The sequence below is a fragment of the Octopus sinensis genome, unplaced genomic scaffold, assembly GCF_006345805.1.
Source record: "Octopus sinensis unplaced genomic scaffold, ASM634580v1 Contig19304_ERROPOS200000, whole genome shotgun sequence".
NCBI classification, from domain to species: Eukaryota; Metazoa; Mollusca; class Cephalopoda; order Octopoda; family Octopodidae; genus Octopus; species Octopus sinensis.
Window position 1 is genome coordinate 136,671 of NW_021836290.1, and position 21,842 is coordinate 158,512.

The 21,842-nt window shown below is 37.3% G+C and overlaps 1 protein-coding gene across 1 annotated transcript in view; it reads right to left on the bottom strand.

Annotated features, from left to right (window-relative positions):
- The window catches only part of LOC115232082, a 121,796-nt gene that overhangs the window by 68,175 nt on the left and 31,779 nt on the right, over positions 1–21,842 (bottom strand). The window lies entirely within an intron of this gene.

The following is a 21,842-nucleotide window of genomic DNA, read 5'->3' on the forward strand; positions in this document are numbered from 1 at the left end:
TAAGGCCTCTACCACCTTCTATACGTGAGCCATTCAGGCATTGTCTCTGGCTCTGCTAGTATGCTGTTAAAGTTTTCAGCCAGCTTTTTGTGCATTTCTGTTAGATATTTCAACCAGAAGTTGGGGATCTTGTCATGCCCAGGTGCCTTCCAGTTGCTTAGTTTTTGCAGTGCCTGGGTGACCTCTTCAGTTGTTATGGGGGTCCAAAGTAGTTCAGATGCCGAGTTTGTTATTTTGATACTCCTTTTTTTTGGCTGTTCGTTCGCCGACCATATTTCTCTCCAGAATTCTTCCAATTCTTCTGCCGTTGGTGCTGCAGTGACTTCTATTTTATTTTTGCCCAGTTCTTGGTAGAACTTTTTGGGGTTGGAGTTGAACTTTTTGTTCTGTTCAAAGAAGCGTTTGGATTTCATTTGTTTTATAGCTTTTGTTGTTTCTTCATCTTCTTCTTCTTCTTCTTCTTCTTCTTCTTCTTCTTCTTCTTCTTCATATTTATTAGGTGGTATGATTTCTTGTTTGTATTTGTCAGCTTCCTTAAATACTGAGAACAGTTTTTTGTTTTGCTCGTGTTTTGCCGCTATTTGTATCAGTTTTCCTTCCTTCTGAAGTAGATATTTTTGCAGTCCTATGGTGGTTATTTTATAGTAGTTTTCCAGTTGTATAAGGCCTCTACCACCTTCTACACGTTGTATATATAGTCTTTCTATGTCAGATTTTGGGTGATGCATCCTAGATCCTGTCATTATTTTTCTTGTTTTCCTATCTATTTTGGTCAGTTCATTTAGTGTTCAGTTAAGGATATTGTAGCTGTAACTTATAACTGGGACAGCTAAAGTGTTAATACCTATTATCTTGTTTTTAGCATTGAGCTCTGTTTTTAGTATTGATCTAACTCGTCTATAATTTATTATTATTATTATTATTATTATTATTATTATTATTATTATTATTATTATTATTATTATTATTATTATTTAGTAAGAGAGCAGTGCAGGCCATAAATGTGATACTGTGGTAAAGTATACGAATCCCAGTATACCCATCATGACTACCTGTCTGGTAAGCGTACACCAGGCACACGCATCACACCCACATGTGCGCGACATCGTCATCTTATATCAAGATAAAAGCGCATGACCTTACAGGTGGGGCCCAATTAAAATTTTCTTCAGATCGAGTAGCCCCTCCTGCTCAAAAGGTCCCTAAATAAGGGTTGTTTAAGGATGTTGAACGTAGCACCCATGTTTCCAAAGGTGAATTATCCAAACCTCAAAGAATTCCTTTCAATACATGGCTATGATGCTGCCCCACTACTTCTGCTCGTGATCAGAGATTCACATATCGTCAGGGACCAAGGGACATGCTCAACTGGTTATGGTCAAACAACTGCCAAGCAAACCTGCGGTATTGAGCAGACTATTTGCTGTGGCCCATCTTTTATACCAAGACAAATCTTTATTATTATTACTCATATACACTCAACAGATTAAACAGTTGGAAAAGAATCCTAACATGGCAAGAACCCTCCTATAGGGTTACAGCAAGTAACTTTAGATAACAAAAACTCTCTTAAGTATGCTAGCTGTCCCTAATAACAGTTTTCTGGAACAGTACTGAGCTGGGTGTTATGTCTATTTCCTCTATACATCTGTTCAGTTCTTTACGGATAGTTCCAATCCACCTATAACTACTGGGATACATTTTACCCGAACTTTCTATAGTCCTGGTACTTTTGCTATTTTTTCTATGCTTCTCATATTAATTTTTTCAACATTTGGATCTCTAAAGTTAATTATGTGGTACTTTCTATTCTCTTTATCTACTACTACCAAATCAAATTTCTAGCTTCTATTACTCTGTCAGTCTGAATGTTGAAACTCCCACAACAGCTTGTACTTCTTACTTTATAGTACTTTACTAGGTTCATGCTCATACAATTTATCAGTATGTTCAAATCCTAGCTTTCTACATAACTCCCAGTGGATTGCCCTCCCTAGATTGTCATGTCTTTTCTTGTATTCTTTCTGTGCCAGCAAGCTACATTCACTTACTATTTGAATAACGCTTTCCTCTTTCGATTAGTAAAATCTACATTGGGAATCTACTTGGTTTTTGGATATCTTAGTTTTTATACAATTAGTCCTTAATGCTTGATCCTTCTTAATTTTCGTTTTCATTTATGTAGTTAGTACCTGTCATATTCTAATACTCCTAGATACTTATAACTCTCTCCTAATTTCAATGATTTAATGTCTGGCCATCCGGTAATTGGATGCATTCACTGTTGACTACCTGTCCCATTCTCATGACTAATATTGCACACTTATCTATACCAAATTCCATGTCTGTATCTTTGCTGAAGAGTCTTACAGTCTGTATTAAGGAATCTATCGCTTTTTCAATCTTACTAAAAATTTTCAGATTATCTACGTAGAGCAAATGGTTAATTTTTCCATTCCCTGCCTTTGCCTTCCTTAAAACTAAACTGAAGGGAATCAAACAGAACAAATATTAAAGGGGACAATGAGCTCCCTTGGAAAATTCCTTTTTTGATATTAACTTTCCCTGCTCATCATCATCATCATCATCATCATCATCATCGTCATCGTCATCGTCATCGTCGCTGTCGTCGTTGTTGTTGTTGTTATTATTATTATTATTCAGTAGTTTTATTTTTATAGCGTGCATTCACTTCACTACCGAGCGCAGCTCTCTGTGCCTTGGGTATGTGCTGTGATTTGTTGTGATGCTCTGATGGTTATTGTATGGAAAGTATTCTGCGTAGGATGTGTGCAGTGCCTAGTAGTGCAATTTTCTGTATGTTATATGTGTTTGTAAGTCCTGGTGTTTTTGTTATGTATTTGTCTGAATATTTTTTATCATGCCTAATGCGCCTACTATGATAGGAATTGTTTCTGTTTTCAGGTTCCACATTCTGGTTACCTCTATTTCCAGGTCTTTGTATTTTGAGAGTTTCTCCATTTCTTTTAGAGACACGTTGTCATCTGCCGGTATTGATACATCAATTAGAAAGCATTTTTTTTCTTCATGATCTCTGACAACTATATCTGGTCTGTTGGCCTTACTTTCTCTATCTGTGTGTATCGGCATATCCCAGAGTATGGTTGCTTTCTCGTTTTCTGTGACCTTTTCTGGTGTGTGCCTATACCATCTTTTTTCTGTTGTTATTCCATAATGTTGGCATAGCTTCCAATGTATGTAGGTTCCAACTCTGTCATGTCTGTGAATATATTCCTTCTTAGCCAGGACTGGGCAGCTAGAGATAATATGAGTTATTGTTTCTTGTCCATCTCCACATATTCTGCAGTTACTTGTAATATTTCTTTTCATTACATGTTTTTGTAATATTTCTTTTCATTACATGTTTTATTTCTTTTCATTACATGTTTTTTTTTATTATTATTATTATTATTATTATTATTATTATTATTATTATTTATCATTATCTTTTGTACAGCTTTTAACGCTGGAGATGTGCATCAGTGTCAGCTGTTCACTACCAGTGAACTAAGATAACATCCCTTATTTTTTGAGCACCAACCGGAGTATTCAAGCGGTTCAAACCAGTGCTGTTTTCTTGAAGTGCTTAAAAGATATATGCTAGTTCACAAAAATATTCCTTCAGAATCAAATCCCAAAGGTCAAAGATGTGGAAGAAACTTAAATAATATATGTTACTTGTGTTTTAAACTTTGTCAGTTAGCAGCTGGTCTTCAAAGTCATCTGAGGAAAGAATTTTACATTTTCAAGTAACATGTAAAATTCTTCCCTGAAGATGGAGGCTGGTGGTATCCGATGATGGAATCAAGTTACAATAATCATTTTAGACCACCAAGTCCTCAGAAATAGCTGTTGGTCTCGTAAAACCCTTACTCAAGCCCTTTAATTCCTCTCTTATATGCCTACATATGTACATTTATTGTATTAAAAATATTTAATATTTTTTTTAAAATCGACTTGCCTAATTTGCTTCTCCTTAGATTTGCTCATGTGTGTGTGTGTGTGTTTGTGTGTGTTTGTGTGTATGTGTGTGTGTGTTTGTGTGTATGTGTGTGTGTGTGAGTGTGTTTGTGTGTATGTGTGTATGTGTGTGTGTATGTGTGTGTGTGTGTGTTTGTGTGTATGTGTGTGTGTGTGTGTGTGTGTATTTGCATATACGCTCATTCTTTTATTATTCTACTTCATATATTCCATAAGTTATTTAACTTACAAATAAACAAGAGCTGCACAAGAAACAAACAACATACCAACGAAGCTAAAAATTAACAAATCTCCTAAGATTTTTAATCAATAACCGAAAATAAATGGAACGGTAATAAACAAAACAATGTCGATTAAGTGAAAAGTGATTGAAGCCCAGAAGTAATCTACAAAGCGATAGAGCTGTAAGAGTGAAAAATAATATAATCTTTGTTGGAGAACAAGGAAAAGGATCTAAACAAAATGCACACATCATATGTACCCATTCCAAAATATGTACAGAACATATGTATTAAAGGAACCAAATATGAACTATCAGCCCTTGCATAAAGTGTTACAGGCTTCGACTTCTGTTCACAACAAATAATTACAATATAATTGCGAAACAAATATGGCCCCTTAAAAGGAAAAAATAAAACTAAGTGAAATCGCATTGTACATACTTTAATAATTTTATTTACAAATCTAAAATAATGACGTAACAGAAAATGAGAGTGCATTGAAGACATGGAAATACAGATGCCAACAGAATAACAGGTTAGAAAGACAAAGAAAAAGAAATCGCCAATAAATTAAATGAGCAAGTCAAATAACAACCTAAAGAAACCGGATACAATTACTGAAAACACAACAGAATAACAGATTTTGCGACATTAGACAGAAGCACCCGACTCTGTACAGGCTTCAATATGATGATGATGATGATGATGATGATGATGATGATGATGATGATGATGATGATGATGATGATACTTTAGCGAAATTTGATGTAATAAAAAAATCGGATGAGACAAAACAACCGAATTATGTAATAAAAAGCAATAACACGACAAAAATCTAAAATACATCACACTAACAAAATGGTATTTAGCAAGTAGCCAATAAAAACGATGGCCACACAGAGAGACAAGGCCGGTTAGATGCATATACAACCAGCTTGAAATAACCAAAACAATTGCTTGACATATGTTCTCTTCTAGATTACAAGCTACATACAGGCATTCATATACATGCATATACACGCACGCACACACACACACACACACACACACACACACACACACACACACACACACACACATGACAGAAGTAAATAGACACCCTTATAATCATTAAAATTTATTTAAATCTGAAATTATACATTCAAATTATCATGTGAAAATTTGGTATTTAGTAGACATGCCCTTTGCATTTTTCATTAGGCATGTTACTGATCAGATGACGAATATTCTCTTGCGGAATTTCTGGCCAAGTTTCATGCAATTATCTCAAAAAATCTGGCTTTGAAGATGCTTTCTTGTTCTTTTTATGAAGTGGCATGTGCATTATGTCCCAGAGGTGTTCAGCAGTGTTCATACCTAGGCCATGGAAGATTTTTAATATCATTTTCATCCAACAAATCTTGGGTCATTTTAGCCGTGTGACAAGGAGCTCCATCTTCCATAAATAGACTTCTTTAATCGTTTTACCTCTGGAAAAGATTGGAAAGAATCTTTTTTGCAATATGGACACATCTGAGTTTATGTTTCCGTCACACTCCACCAGCTCCAAATTGCTCCCCAGACCATCACAGAATAGCTCCCGTGTTTCTTTGTTGACTGCAATCTTTTCACATCAAATTCTTAATCACAGAGTCTCCAGACCCACACTCGACTACTGTCAGGAAATACAGTAAGTCTGGACTCATCAGAGAATATGCTTGTCCCAAAATGCTAGTGGCCTCGCCACCATCTCATTTTTTTCTGCTTGATGTTGGCTGGTCAAAGAAATGGCTTCCTTCTTGCTGCTCTGTCATACTAACCAAGTTTGTGGAGATAGCTGACAGCTGTTCTGGGACGGACGTCAACTTGTTCTGTTATGCCAGAGGACTTACCACAAGGATTATCCTCTACATTTCTCTTAGCAAAGAGAAGGGTCCTGTCAGAGGGCCCTGGTTGAGCTGGGCGAGGTGATGTGGACTTCTTCCCCTCTCTGGTGAATCGCACTATCACTCTACTAATTGTAGAAAGCGGGATCGCAAGGTTTTCTGCAATTTTACGCTATGTTCACCTTCAGAATGATCCACAGTACAGCCTTTTCGAAATTCAGACAGTTTCAAGGCCTCTTTTGTACATTGTATATCTAAACAATCACAAATAAAACCTGAAACATAAAAATGTCAATTAATAAAAAATATAAACCTTTACAGGTTAGAATAGACATAAAACGATGTTTTATGGAGTGTCTGTTTACTTCTGTTATGTCTATGTACCCACACCCATAGTGCGTATATCAGGTTCTCCGAAACACATGTGAAGCTGCTTTTCACTGTGAAATGTTGTCCCTATTTGAAGGAGAATTCTGATCCCTCAATTAAATTGACGCATATCCCACAGTTGGGTCTTCCGCTTTTTTTTTACTGGCGTCTTCAGTGATTTTGTTGAGCGTATTCGAGCTTGTGTTAGGAGACTTTTCATAGATTTGAGTTCTCTCTTGATTTTTATGATATTGTGTTTGGAGGATTAAGTTCATTCTGTGGTCCTGAGAATATTTTGAAGGATGGTGGCGAAGGCTTCATTGTTAAGAGGGTTGTGTGTGGGAGATGTATGGTAGGGCTTTTGGTTGTAAATCCTTGGGATGTCTGAGTTCGTGGATGTTGAGTTGTAGGGCACGTTGAAACCATATGTCAATTAGTGATTGTTAGTTCCTGGTGATGAGTCTATCCTTTAGTTCATGTAGTCGTATGTCTCTGGTGTTTGCATTAGAAACTATAGTACATATCCTTATTGCTAGGTTGAAGGGGATATTCATTCTGGTGTGTCTGGGGTGGCATGAGTTGAACGGTAGATATTGCATGGAGTCCGCGGGCTTATATATCTGTTTCTATTACGTTGTTGGATTTCTTGATGAGGGTGTCGAAGAAGGGAAGTCGTTGATGGGTATATTCCATCGTGAATTGAATGTTTACGTCAAGTCCATTTATAAGTGCTTGAAATTCTTTAAGTCTCTCTATACTTTCATGCCAAAGAATGAAAGTATATATATATATATATATATATATATATATATATATATATATATATATATATACGTGCGTGAGCTGCCTAAGAGACCATAAGTCACGGGAAAGATGCACTTGTATATCAGTGGGTATATTGTCTGAAATGTAGAGTATTAGATATCCATCACGGCTGATCAGTTGCCATATTCTCTTCTAACTCTGATGAGTGTAAAGTTATATAATCATTGTATTCTTTACGCAAATGTATCAGTAGTGATGGATATCTAATACAATACATTTTGGATTATATATATATATATATATATATATATATATATATATATATATATATATATATATATATATATATATATAAATATATATATCTTATTATCTCTTATTATAAAAGGCAGATTTTATCTGCCTCCCTTTGTCAGTTATAGAAATCTACAATATAGGATTTCTTCAATTACAATTTACCTAGCATTTTTAAGAGTAGAATGCATCGGGTCATGCCAGGTCCAGTTTTTAAAATTTAAACTCCAATTAAGCAAAATTTACAGAAAACTCACATTCTGGTGTGTATGTCAAATGCTTTTCTTAATGTGGTTTACACCACACGCACACGCACTCACACAGTGTGCAACGAATAAAATGAAAGTAATTCACTGTGTGTGTGTTGACAGGTAGACAATAGAATGCGATGGCGATGGCGATGTAATATTTGTTTCTGTCTATCACGCTGATAGATACATGAGTAAAATGTATGGCAAGCTAAGAGATAAGAGTGAGTGAAAATGTTCTTGGAAGAGAGTAAATAGCGAGAGTGATTTGAGGAAGACTTTACATTAAATAACCGTAGTGGCTTGTATATATATATATATACATACATAAGACAGTAAGGTGTGATTTGAGGGAGATTTAGCTGCTATTTCTACCATGTCTAGCTGCCATGTAGGGGTCTCCCTCATAGGCTCATACATACATATATACATAGATAAGACAGTAAGGTGTGATTTGGGGGAAATTTGGCTGCTATTTCTACCAGGTCTAGCTACCATGTAGAGGTCCCCCTCATTGGCTCATATATATATACATACATAAGACAGTAAGGTGTGATTTGAGGGAGATTTGGCTGCTGTTTCTACCAGGTCTGTTAGGCCTTCTCATGTAAACTCAAGCTTTCTCATGTCTTGAACATAAAACCAAAGCAGAGAATGTATTCTTTTATTCTTCTGCTTTTTCCAGCCATTGGTCTGTGGCCATGCAGGGGCAATGCCTTGAAGAATTGTAGTTTAATGAATCAACTCCAGTTTTATTTTTGTAAGCATTGTACTTATTCTATCTGTTTCCTTTGTCAAACCACTAGGTGACAGGGATGTAAACAAACCAACATTCGTTGTCAAGCAGTGGTGGAGGACAATCACAAGCACAGACACGCACACACACACATACATGCATACACATATACACACATACATACATACATACATATATATATGTGTGTGTATATATATATTGCAGCGTGGAAGGTGTTTGTAAGCCATTTAAGAAACACACAAAAACCGTTAGATTCACTTCAACATTTAATTTTAATTTGCCAAAATATTTTCCTCGCTTTGAGACCGCGACCTGTTCACTGACAAAAATATCGTGCTAACAGGTCGCGGTCTCAAAGCGACGAAAATATTTTGACAAATTAAATTTAAATGTTGAAGTGAATCTAACGGTTTTTGTGTGTTTCTTAAATGGCTTACAAACACCTTCAACGCTGCAACTGTTTTCGTTCCAGCACACGATCTCAGATCAAGTCACTTGCTATGCAAGTACATCTCTGTAACTATATATATTTATTTATATATATATATATATATATATATATATATATATATATATATATATGTATATTGGTAAAACAGTAAGATAACAAAAGAAAGAAAGAGACCTCAATATTATGTAAATAGAGGAAATCTTTATATATAAAAGTGAGGTTGTGTGTCTGTCTCCTACGATTTAGATTCGTAACTACTCCCACATTTTGCGGTGCAGTTTAACCAAAACCGGGTATCTTATAGTCGTGATTCATATCGAGACCGTCTGGGTATTAGCGCGCGTCTACGATGAGTCTACGATTTAAAAAAAAATTTACCATCAATTTTTCCCATTTTTAATCCATTTTTGACATATATAAGAGAAGTAACTCTCTAAAATTTATTATTAAATCTCAGAACGTAAAAAGCTACAGTAACACCCCTCCCCCTTTGTGGTTAGCCATATTGAGATAGCTATTATACTTTACATCTCTAAAAATGCTTATATAATTATTTCCCTTACAAACCCGAGCAACGCCGGGCGATACTGCTAGTCTTATTATAAAAGGCAGATTTTATCTGCCTCCTTTTGTCACTTATAGAAATCTACAATATAGGATTTCTTCAATTACAATTTACCTAGCATTTTTAAGAGTAGAATGCATAGGGGCATGCCAGGTCCAGTTTTTAAAATTTAAACTCCAATTAAGCAAAATTTACAGAAAACTCACATTCTGGTGTGTATGTCAAATGCTTTTCTTAGTCTGGTTTACAGCACACGCAAACGCACACACACAGTGTGCAACGAATAAAGTGAAACTAATTCACTGGGTGTGTGTTGACAGGTAGACAATAGAATGCGATGGCGATGTAATATTTGTTTCTCTCTATGACGCTCATAAAAGCATTGATGTACATGTGTGCGTGCGTGAGTGTGTGTGTGTCATTCCTCACACACACGCATACACATACATATATGAGAGTGGCAAACACAAACGTTTCAAACAACTACATACAAACACGTGTGTGTTTGTTATTAGTAAAAAAGGCGCCAAAACACAACTCACTTATCATTCCAACACATTTGCAAAGACACACGGACGGTCGAATAACAATACAGAAAAGCTAAATTGGTTTTTATTTTACTCTGTATATATTTTATTATATAATATTATATATAGATATATGTATATATAATTGCAGTATGAAACAGTGTTTATGTATAAACAGACGACACTTATATATAGTTATTAATAAATGTATGCATCCGTTTAACCCTTTCGTTACCAAACCGCCCGAAAAAAATTTTGGTTAATGTGACCAAGCCGCCCGAATTTACCTATTCATATTTAAATGAGAATATCAGAGTAAATCTCTTTAGAACATTCGTGAAAACACGTATTATACTTCGTAAACAGTTCAACTACAGTTTTGTACAAAAATCGAAGTGTAATTTTAATTCCGTGAATTATGGGAGATTTTTTCCGAAATTTGTTACTATTGTGTTTTCAAAATTTGTAATTCTGACAAAAAATGGATACGAATTTCATTATATCAAGCAGCGAGTCAGAATTCGAAGGATTTTCTACTGAAGACCTTCATAAATCTAACTCTATGACTGAAAAAAAAAAGCATGTGGTATTTGATAATGAATCTGATGTTTCATTTTCCGAAAGTGAAAACAGTGAATCTGAGATCTCCGACAGCGATAAAGAAAATGATTTGGCACCTGAATGGAGTGAAAATTTAAAAACTGTTTCTTTCGGTGATTTTTCTGAAGAAACTGGACCAAGCCACAGACTTTCCCAGAAGAGTAAAGCCTTAGACTATTTCTTTTTACTTTTTCGAATGAGCCTATTTGAAATCATTACGGCGGAAACGAACTGTTACGCTCAACCTAAACAAAGCGAAAGAAACGATAGTTTGTTATTTCCCACAACCTTAAATGAAATTAAGGCCTATTTTGCCATAAATATTATTATGGGTATTAGAAAGTTACCCAGAATAACAAATTCTATCGTAAAATTTTGTTGTATACCCAATTGAATATTAGCTAATAACCCATTTTTTATAGCGATGTTTGAACAAAATTTTAATAATTTTATATATTGTTGAATTTACCTGTATCTACCTGCAATTAGAGTCACTTTGTGACAAAAATTATAGTATAGTTAGTTAGTTAGTTAGTTAGTTAGTTAATTTGGCTCAAAAGCAAATAGCAAGGCCATGTAGGGGGACATGGAGTTAAGTACAGGGTGGTGTTCATGTAAAGAGTTCAGGCCACTTGAGGTCCAGGGAGGCTTTGAACAAAGCGGTCGTCGGCATCTTCACCATCTCGTCTGGCAGCTTGTTCCACGGATCCGCAACCCGGACGGAGAAAGCTCCTCTCTTTCGATTGAGATGAAATCGTCGCAGGTAGAGCTTTTCGGAATGACCCCGCAGCCGACGCTCCGGAGCAGGAGTGAAGAACAGCTCTTTCGAGAGGTTACACTTCCCGCTTATGATGTTGTGGGCGAGAATGAGATCACCACGGCGGCGGCGTTTTTCAAGAGAATAAAGGTCGAGCGTCCTCAGCCTTTCTTCGTAGGACAAATTTTTGAGACCATGAACCATGCGGGTAGCCAGCCTCTGGACTTTTTCGAGATGCTGTATGTCTTTGAGGAGATAAGGAGAAGAGGCTTGAATCCCATACTCCAATATGGGTCTCACCAGCGTGACATAGAGTGGCAGGAATATGGCTGCTGTGAGCATTCCGAATGACCGTCGAATCAAAAACAGAATTCCGCGCGCTTTGTTGGCAGCATGGACGCACTGGGCCGAAGGCGAAAAGGAGGAATCCACCAAGATACCCAGGTCCTTTACCTGATCGGTCCTCTCCAGCAGCAGACGACCCGGCTCGAAATCAAGTTGAGTTGCAGGAGTAGAGCCGACAGGCAGATGACAGCACTTTGACACGTTCAGACACAGGTCCCAATCGTTAGACCACTTCCAAATTTGGTGGAGGCATCGACGAAGATCCTCTATAATACCGCGAGGAGCGACCAGTTTGATATCGTCGGCAAATAGAAGGGTGTGTTGCGTGAGGTCGTCGGGCAAGTCATTTATGAAGACTAAGAACAACAAGGGCCCAAGCACTGAACCTTGAGGCACGCCACTGCTCGCACTGGAGACGTCGGACCGCGAACTATTAACTTGAACTTGGAAGGAGCGATCTGAGAGGAAGGCACCAACCCATCGTACAATATCCGGGTGGAAACTATATGCTTGAAGCTTGACAAGTAGTAGGCGGTGGTTTACCGAGTCAAAAGCTTTGGCAAAGTCCAATAAAACGATGTCAACAGCATCACTATCATCGAGGATGCGCGTCACCAATTCTTCCATTACTAGTAAGTTGGTCAAGCATGATCTCTTCGGCACGAAGCCGTGTTGGGAATCAGTGATCGAGGCTGTGTTTAGGAGGTGGAGCATCATACTTTTCTTAAGGATGGTTTCGAACATCTTGCTGATTATTGATGTAAGGGAAACTGGTCGTTAGTTAAGCGGGTCTTCGCGGCTCCCTTTCTTGAAAATTGGGCAGATTATCGCTGTTCTCCAGTCTGCAGGTATAACACCCGTCGCCAATGACATATTGAATAGTCGTGTTAAGGGCTCGCAGATGACCGGAGCCAACGCTTTGATAACCCGTGGGTGTATGCCGTCAGGGCCGTGACCCTTGTTGACATCGAGGCCTTGAATAACACGTTTGACTTCGTCCCGCGTGATGATCAATCGAAGCATTGGAGGTACCGATCTATCAAATGGAGGGGGTTCACGACCATCATCTTGTTTGAAAATAGTTGAAAAAGCCTCGGCAAATAATTGACTCTGTTGATAAGGGTCCTCAATCGATACGCCTGTTGAGTCTACCAATGTTGCAATCTGGTTGTTCAAGCGGGAATTCCGCTGGACATGGGCAAAGAAGGTTTTTGGATTGCTACTGGCATTTGCCGCGATTTTGTATTCATAACTGAAGCGTTCTTTCTTTTCAATTTTCACGGCTCGGTCTCGTTGAGTTTTGTACACCTCAAAAGCTGCAGTCGAATCCAGATTTTTGAATTCAGCCCAAGCAATATCTCTGAGTCGACGTTCTCGTTTAACCTTCTTCGTCACCCAGGGCTTGTGTTTCTTCCTCTTAGGAAGCCCAACGGGAACTGCCTGGTCAGTCAAACAGATTACATATGCTTTGAGGAATGACCATAGTTCGTCAACTGAGGACAACGTCATCAGGGATCGCCAGTCCAGAAGCGCGGAAGCCTCGGTTAGAATTTCAAGATTAATTGAATTGGTTATAGAATTAATTGAATTGGTATAGAATTGGTTGAGAACATTTCACTAAATTATCTTCCAAAAATCAGATTAATATATTCATAAATAAAAAAGTTATAGTTGTTTAATGAAACCAGACTAAATTTATGATTACGTTAGAAATTAATTGAAACACATAAGGGGTGTATTTTGGTCAGAAATATAGTAACGAAAGGGTTAAGAAAAACCAAAAAATATTTTATTCTTTGTAAATGTTGTGTTCAAAATAACATTTTCTTTTAAGAATGTGTATATAACAAAGTATGTGTATATAACTACGTGGCTTATATCTTTATATATAAAAGTGAAGTTGTGTGTCTGTCTCCTACGATTTAGATTCGTAACTACTCCCACATTTTGCGGTGCAGTTTAACCAAAAGCGGGTATCTTATAGTCGTGATTCATATCGAGCCCTTCTGGGTATTAGCGCGCGTCTACGATGAGTCTACGATTTAAAAAAAATTTACCATCATATTTTTCCATTTTAATGCATATTTTTCGTTATTATATAAGGGAAGTAACTCTCTAAAAATATCTACGATGTGTCAACGATTTAAAAGAAAATTACCTTAATCTTTTTTCAATTTTTAATGCATTTTTTTGCTATTTTTTGGCTATAACTCTCTAAAAATGCTTATATAGTTATTTCCCTTACAAACCCGAGCAACGCCGGGCGATACTGCTAGTCTTATGATAAAAGGCAGATTTTCTCTGCCTCCCAAATCGTTCGTTTTTTATACAATTCTACAATATAGAATTTCTTCAATTGGAATTTACCTATCATTTTTACAAGTAGATTCCATCGGGTCGTGGCATGTAAAGTTTTTTCAATTTCACCCCCAATTAAGCAAAAATTCGAGAAAAGTAAATATTTTACCATTTCCCTCATTCATTTCAAGTGCTTCACTCCTACCATTACCACTACACTTTCTCCTCCTTTCTCTTTGCAAGTGTGCAACAATTAAAGTGAAAGTATTTATATAAAAGGGATGAGCAATTAATACTGGTCATCCTTTTTGCTAGAAGAAGATCCTCTGTGGTCTTGTATGCTACACCACTGGTTTTCAATTCATATTAATCAAATTAGTATTCAATTTTTCACCCTTATTATGTGTGTGTATTAGCAATTCGTATAAAATTGCATCAATGACTTGAACTTGAATAAGTGGTTTCACATAAATGGGGATACATTAAAAAGGTTTGTTGTTATTATTATTACTGTTTGACTATTGTAATCACGTTTGTTGGTTCCTCGTCAGGGAAACGTTGTTGTGTTGCATTTGTTAAATAATTGTAAATCGTAACCCTCCCCCTTTCGGAGAAGGGGCTTTGGTCATTGTTTTAAAATTGAATTGTGTCCCTGTTTGGGGAAATTGACAATATTTTCACCGTCTTTACGGAAGCATTTTTGTTAAAATGCCTTCGATAGAAGAAAGTCCAAAAATGAATTTCGCTGCAGCCGTACACTTCTATACAAGATCCAATTGATCGAAATTGCAAGAGACGGGCCTACAATTCCAGTCTGTTATATATTTTGAGTATTGTTATCACTCGCGATATCAAGATATAACTTTCTATTTTGTATTTTATGTGTAGATGTATATATATATATAGATGTACATGTAATATGTACACATATATATATATACATATATACATGCATAATATATCTACCCATACACACACACGTACACACACACATACATAGGGGCAGGTGTGGCTGTGTGGTAACAAACTACGTTCGAAGATACTGTACTTGATATGGGCGTTAGTGCCTTGCCGGTCTATGGCCTACCTTCAACAAACCGGGAAGGCACAAACACTCTGTCTTCACATTTGCTGCGTGAGACATGTTTTAATGTTGACGAGCTTGCCAAGTACATAGCCGAAAATGAGCCAAAGCTCCTTCCAGAACAGAAGTTCGCTTACAACTCCGTTGTTAATTCAGTCCGGGCCAAAGCTGTGGGAATATTTTTCCTGGACGCTCCTGGGGGCACTGGGAAAACTTTTCTCAACAAATTAATATTGGCTGAGATTAGGCGAACACAAGGCATTTCCCTAGCTGTGGCATCATCTGGAATTGCGGCTACTTTGTTGCCAGGCGGCAGGACAGCTCACTCCACTTTCAAGCTCCCGCTTGACTTAGCGAAGACTGAGACACAACTTGCAACATCAGTAACAGTTCCGATCAGGCAGAAGTCTTCAGACGATGCAAGCTTATCGTTTGGGAAGAATGCACGATGGCCCGCAGACGTGCTCTTGAGGCACTAGATAGATCTCTCAGAGACATCAAACACTCTTCAGCTCCCATGGGAGGCATAACACTTCTTCTTTCAGGGGACTTCCGACAAACACTTCCCGTTATTCCCAAAGGGACTAGAACTGATGCAGTAAGTGCGTGTCTTAAGTCATCCACATTGTGGCCACTGGTGAAGACTCTCAAACTTCACATCAATATATGTGCTCATATGCGACGTAATATCACATCAGCAGCATTTTCTCACACCCTCCTTACACTTGGCGAAGGCAAAATACCAGGGGATGAAAATGGTAATATTGCCATCGATTCCATTTGTACCATTGTTAAAACGCCTTCTGATCTCAGAGATGCAGTGTTCCCAAATCTACAAGCTAATTATCAGAATATGGATTGGATTGGCCAAAGGGCTATTCTGGCCCCGAGGAATAAAACTGTTCACCATATTAATGATGAAATGCTAAAACTCATTCCTGGGGATGTCTATGTATATAAGTCTATCGATACAACTCCTGACCCAGAGGTCGTCATCAACTATCCAATAGAGATACTCAATTCCTTTGAGCCCCCCGGACTACCACCACACATTCTTAAACTTAAAGTTGGTGCCCCTATAATGCTCATTAGAAATTTGGTTCCCCCAAAACAATGCAATGGCACACGTTTGATCGTTAAGTCCTTATCTCCCACCGTAAACTTATATCAATATTTGCCTGAATAATCATCATAATTCAGTGCAATCATTAACAGTACTTTCAAGCAATTCAACCCCGAGCATCGCCGAGCAATTCTGCTGGTATATATATATATATATATATATATATATATATATATATATATATATATATATAGTAACAATTATTAAATTAATAATTTATACTTTTTTTTAGAGAGGAAGCACTCCGTCGGTTACGTCGACGAGGGTTCCGGTTGATCCGATCAACGGAACAGCCTGCTCGTGAAATTAACGTGTAAGTGGCTGAGCACTCCACAGACACGTGTACCCTTAACGTAGTTCTCGGGGATATTCAGCGTGACACAGAGAGTGACAAGGCCGGCCCTTTGAAATACAGGTACAACAGAAACAGGAAGTAAGAGTGAGAGAAAGTTGTGGTGAAAGAGTACAGTAAGGATCACCACCATCCCTGCCGGAGCCTCGTGGATCTTTAGGTGTTTTCGCTCAATAAACACTCACAACGCCCGGTTTGGGAATCGAAACTGCGATCCTATGACCGCGAGTCCGCTGCCCTAACCACTGGGCCATTGCGCCTCCACTATAATTTATACAAGTGGTTAGCATGCATAATAAAAGTCAGAAGATAAATATTTTCATAATATAATGGTAAGAATTTATACACATGCTAGATGGACAGTCAAAACCAAACCACGAAAAGAAGCATTCTTTTGTGCTAAAAGTAAGAATGCTTTTTTCGTGGTTTGGGGCTTGACTGCCCTCTCTAGCATGTAAGAAGTCTACATGGTGGTCTTCTCTGTGTATAAATTCTTACACACTATTATATATATAGATATATATCATTAGTTAGATATATTCTGCTAGAATATTATACACTGAATTTATGAGTTCTCTTTGTATAAAATGTCAAAAATATTAATACTATAAAGTATTTAGACATTAATACAAGCGATTATATATACTGTATTTTGAAATGATAGCATGAAATTTAATATCAAAAAAATTCCTCACGAAGATATGTGTCTAAAATAGTATTGTATTAAAGATATTTATAAATATATGAAACATGACAGTTTAAAAAATTTGTTAATTAATGCATCTTACGATCGTTTCACAAAAGTAATATCGTTATAAGGGAATCTATTGTTGATACACATTGATATACAATTCTTCCGCTCGTCGGAGATGGAGAAGATAAAGTTTTTATAATATATCGAATGTTGTTTTAAAATTAGAAAAATATATGAAAAAGTATTCTTGAGAAATAGATTAAAATTTACTGGTTTTTATTTATGCAGGTAGACTTTGGTAAGAAAATTTAAAGTTTGTTTATATATATATCCTTGGTAAGTTCATCTCGGTAATACATGGCAATTTTGTGTAAACTATTTCTTTACTGAGATGTACTTGCATAGCAAGTGATTTGATCTGAGATCGTGTGCTGAAACGAAAACAGTTGCAGCGTGGAAGGTGTTTGTAAGCCATTTAAGAAACACACAAAAGCCGTTCGATTCACTTCAACAATTAAGTTTAATTTGTCAAAATATTTTCGTCGCTTTAAGACCGCGACCTGTTCACTGACAAAAATCCGTGCAGCACGGATTTTTGACAAATTAAACTTGTCGAGTTTCAGCAGAAGCTGTAGGTTCGAACACGATTTTGTCTCTGCTGAAGATATGTCTTCAGGAAAAACCCTCGCTGATTCTGGAGCTCAGCATTTGGTGCGACTAAGAGGATTCTAACTGTATGCCGCTCATGTTTACTACGTAGTGTAAGGTTTTCTTGATGTGAGTAATGCTAGAGTTTTTATTCGCTGTTAATAGAGACAGTGTTGCTCTAGGCCCAGTGGGGAACTCTCTCAAAACAGATTCTTGTTGAACCAATCCCGATACACACATAGAAACACACAGAAACGCACAAACAGCACGCACAAACAGCACGCATGCACACACACACACACACACACACACACACACACACACACACACACACACACATACACACCATGGAAGTAGAATGTGTTGCTTCTTTAAGAAACCTTCAAAATATTTCAACATTTTTTATGACATTTATATTGGTCAGTGTTGCATCTAAGAGCATATCTGAGAGCTTACGTTTCTTCAACCTGGAAGTGAGGATAATAAATTCCGAAAGATATTTTACTGCAGAGAGTCGACGACGGCCAACAAGTTGCATCGAATAAATACGCTTTTCACCCCATTTTCTGGTGACTTGTGCATAGTCATTACTCGTAAACCTGGTACTAGTTTCAAGGTTATACTCGCAAGTATGACTGGGTAACTAATATCCTTCCCACTCTTGATCCAGCAAAAGATCGAGGTTGTATCAGCTAGACAGAGAGTTTCTAGTGATTATGTAATCAATCAGGTATCAATCTTTGCACTGAGAACGCACCCAAGTTTTTTTCTAGGACTTTATTAAATGTATTAAACAAAGTATATTCAACAAAACCATTAAAAGTACACTGTCGCAGTTGCTTCTTTCTATTTAGTAAAACATAATCAGGATAGGTCTATTCAGTTTTGTCACGCTTTCTACTCTCACGCACCGTAGGTTAAACAAAACAGAAATCAGTCGCTCTTTCTCTACTCTCATATTCCTTTTCAAGTTGTATTTAATGAAATCTGTCTGGACTTGGCTAGAGAAGAAAATTCCAGTTGGCTGACAGGTACCCCACTGGATTTCCAGAATGCTCCAATGTGAACATGGACGAATCGCATCGGATCTTCTAGATCGTATCTAGATAATTTTATAAGCCTCTAGATAGAGGTAGTATAAGTTGTCCACATTTCAAAGTCGTCGTCTACACGGACCATAAATTTGTGATCTGTACGATCGATATAGACGGGGTCCCGGATACTGGAACCTGAACGCGTCCTTCCCGGCGCGCCAAGCTTTCAGAGACCAGGTTAGCAAGTTAATCCCTCAAGAGTTGGGGAGGGGCGCAATCGTCAACAGCTGTTGTTGGATAGCCCCTGAAAAGGGCTACTAGAGTAGAGACGGTATGTTTTAGTAAGGAAATAGCATTAGAGAAATCTTGGATAGAGGGAGACATTGTTAGGAAATTAGAAGAGGCGCTTAGGAAAGGCATAACAACCGACGTGTTGACAGCAAGAATGGCCCTTAATTAGTTCTTCTTTGCCAAGCACGAAGGTTGCGTTGTCAGAGCTAGGGCGCGTGCACCGTGACTGGAGACTTTGCAGTTTTTATATTCCAAATCTTCGCAATTTCAAATTTTAAGGGATTATATTTTTCTTTTCATCCTCTTTATTTACAACCCTGGAGTCAAACAGACACGATGTATCAAGTAGTAAGCAACTTCTCTTTTCTTGTCTATTATTATTATCATGTCTGGTCTATCATTTTCTAGCTTCTTGTCCGTTTGAATAGGAAAGGCCCAGAGAAGTTTGCATTTCTCCGACTCCAGCACACCTTCGACCCATGGAGGTCATGCCATGTACCTCCAGCTTCAAATCACCATTTCTGACAAAGCTTCTAGTGTAAAATTTTCACAATTTGGTTATGCCTCCATTTGGAATATTCTGTAACAATGTGTACCACTGTCAAATTCCAAATTCCACAGGCCCTACATTTTACTGACACCTTCTCCCCATACACATATTCTCTCAAATTGTTTGTTCTTATCGCTTGATCGTGAGTTGCTATGATTAGACTCTCAGTTTCTTTTCCTAATTGTACTTTTTTTTTTACCAAGCCCAGGATTTTGTTACACATACCTCCTCATTGGCTTTCCAAAACTGATTGCAAAGGTTTCTCTTCAACCTGTCTAACATACTTTCTTTGAATTTCATTCTTGCCACAACAAAGAAGCTTAGATGTCAAGAACCTTGCTATGTTTCCTAGCAGTCCCTGATAACACTATTTTTTCTAGCTGTACTAAACTAGGTCTTATGCCTATTTCCTCTATCATTCTGTTCAACTCTTTAGGGATAGTTTCTAAAACCTATAACAAATAACATTTTGCCAGCACTTTCCATAACCTCTCTAACTCAATGGCTAGGTTCTGGTATTTTCTACCTTCTCTATACCTCTCATATTGACTTTCTTCTCATTTGGGACTGCAAAGTCAATTACCTGGCACTTTCTATTATATTTGTCTACTACTAGTACTAATACTAAATCAGGCTTTCTAGCTTCTATTACTCTGTCCGTATGAATGTTTAAAGTCCCACAACATCTTATATTTCTTGCTTTCTAATACTCCACTAGGCTCATGCTCATACCATTTATCAGTATGGTCAATGCCAGCCTTCTATATAACTCCCAGCTGATTATTCTCTCTAGATTGTCACGTCTTTTCTTTCTATGACAGCATACTACGTTCATTTTTTATATAGGTAACACTTTTCTCCTTTGATCTACATAACCTGCACTGGAAATCTACTTGGCTTTTGTCTATTTTTGACTTTTATCCAATTAGTCTTCAATGTTTGGTCTTTTGCTGCTACTAACAAACTTTCTGTTGCTCTTATTAGCTTTCACCTCTGCAACTATAACCATGTCTCACAATCACTATTTGCTATAACTATCTTTGGGAATCTACCATGCAAAGCCTTCTCTTGCCAGTCAGGTATTTGTGTTGTTTTTTGTTCACTTTTTTCTCGCTTTTAACTTCATTTGGATTTTTGGTCTCCCTATGTCCTATTATTACTCTAACAGCTCTTAATAAACTTTCTTCACTATTACCTACAGAAGAGACTATATCTACTCTCGCTAACTCCACTGATATTAACCTTCTACCACCTTCTTTTCTAGGTAAGTAGAATCTTGCTACTCTTACATGCAGTTGACTAAAGACATATTCTATAGAATCATACATACACGCATATATACAAACACACACACACACACGCTCATACACACGCACGCACAAACACATACACTGACACGTGTGTGTGTGTGTGTGTGTGTGTGTGTGTGTGTGTGTGTGAAGATATAATATACAATTGACAATAATTTTAATTGGTCTTTGAGAAATCTGGGTGTAACATGTTTTGTAGTGTGAATATCATTCTTTCAACTAAACCACGAAGTATATCATCATCATCATCATCATCATCACTTATTTATTCTTACCCTAGTCATCTCCTCCACCACTTTCATTTTTTCGCTGTCACAATCAAAATACCAATCTTATAGACGTTATACATGCTCCATTCTATTGTTCTTCTCCCTCCCATCACTCCCACCTCCACAAACTTCTCCTCTTCCTCCTCCTCTCCAACTTCTTCCTCGTCCGCCACGTCTTCTTTTATGCAATGCGAACTAACAAAAAAGGATGTAATGCACCATTTGTCAAGGATGTGTGTATGCGTTACATAACAGTTTGCTTATATATATTTATATATATGGGAGAGGTATGTATGTATGTATGTATGTATGTATGTATGTATGTATGTATATATATATATATATATATATATATACGGCCTACTCGCTTAGTCAGCGGGTTGGCGTCATTCGAAGGCTAAAACAATGCGAACGCATTGTGAC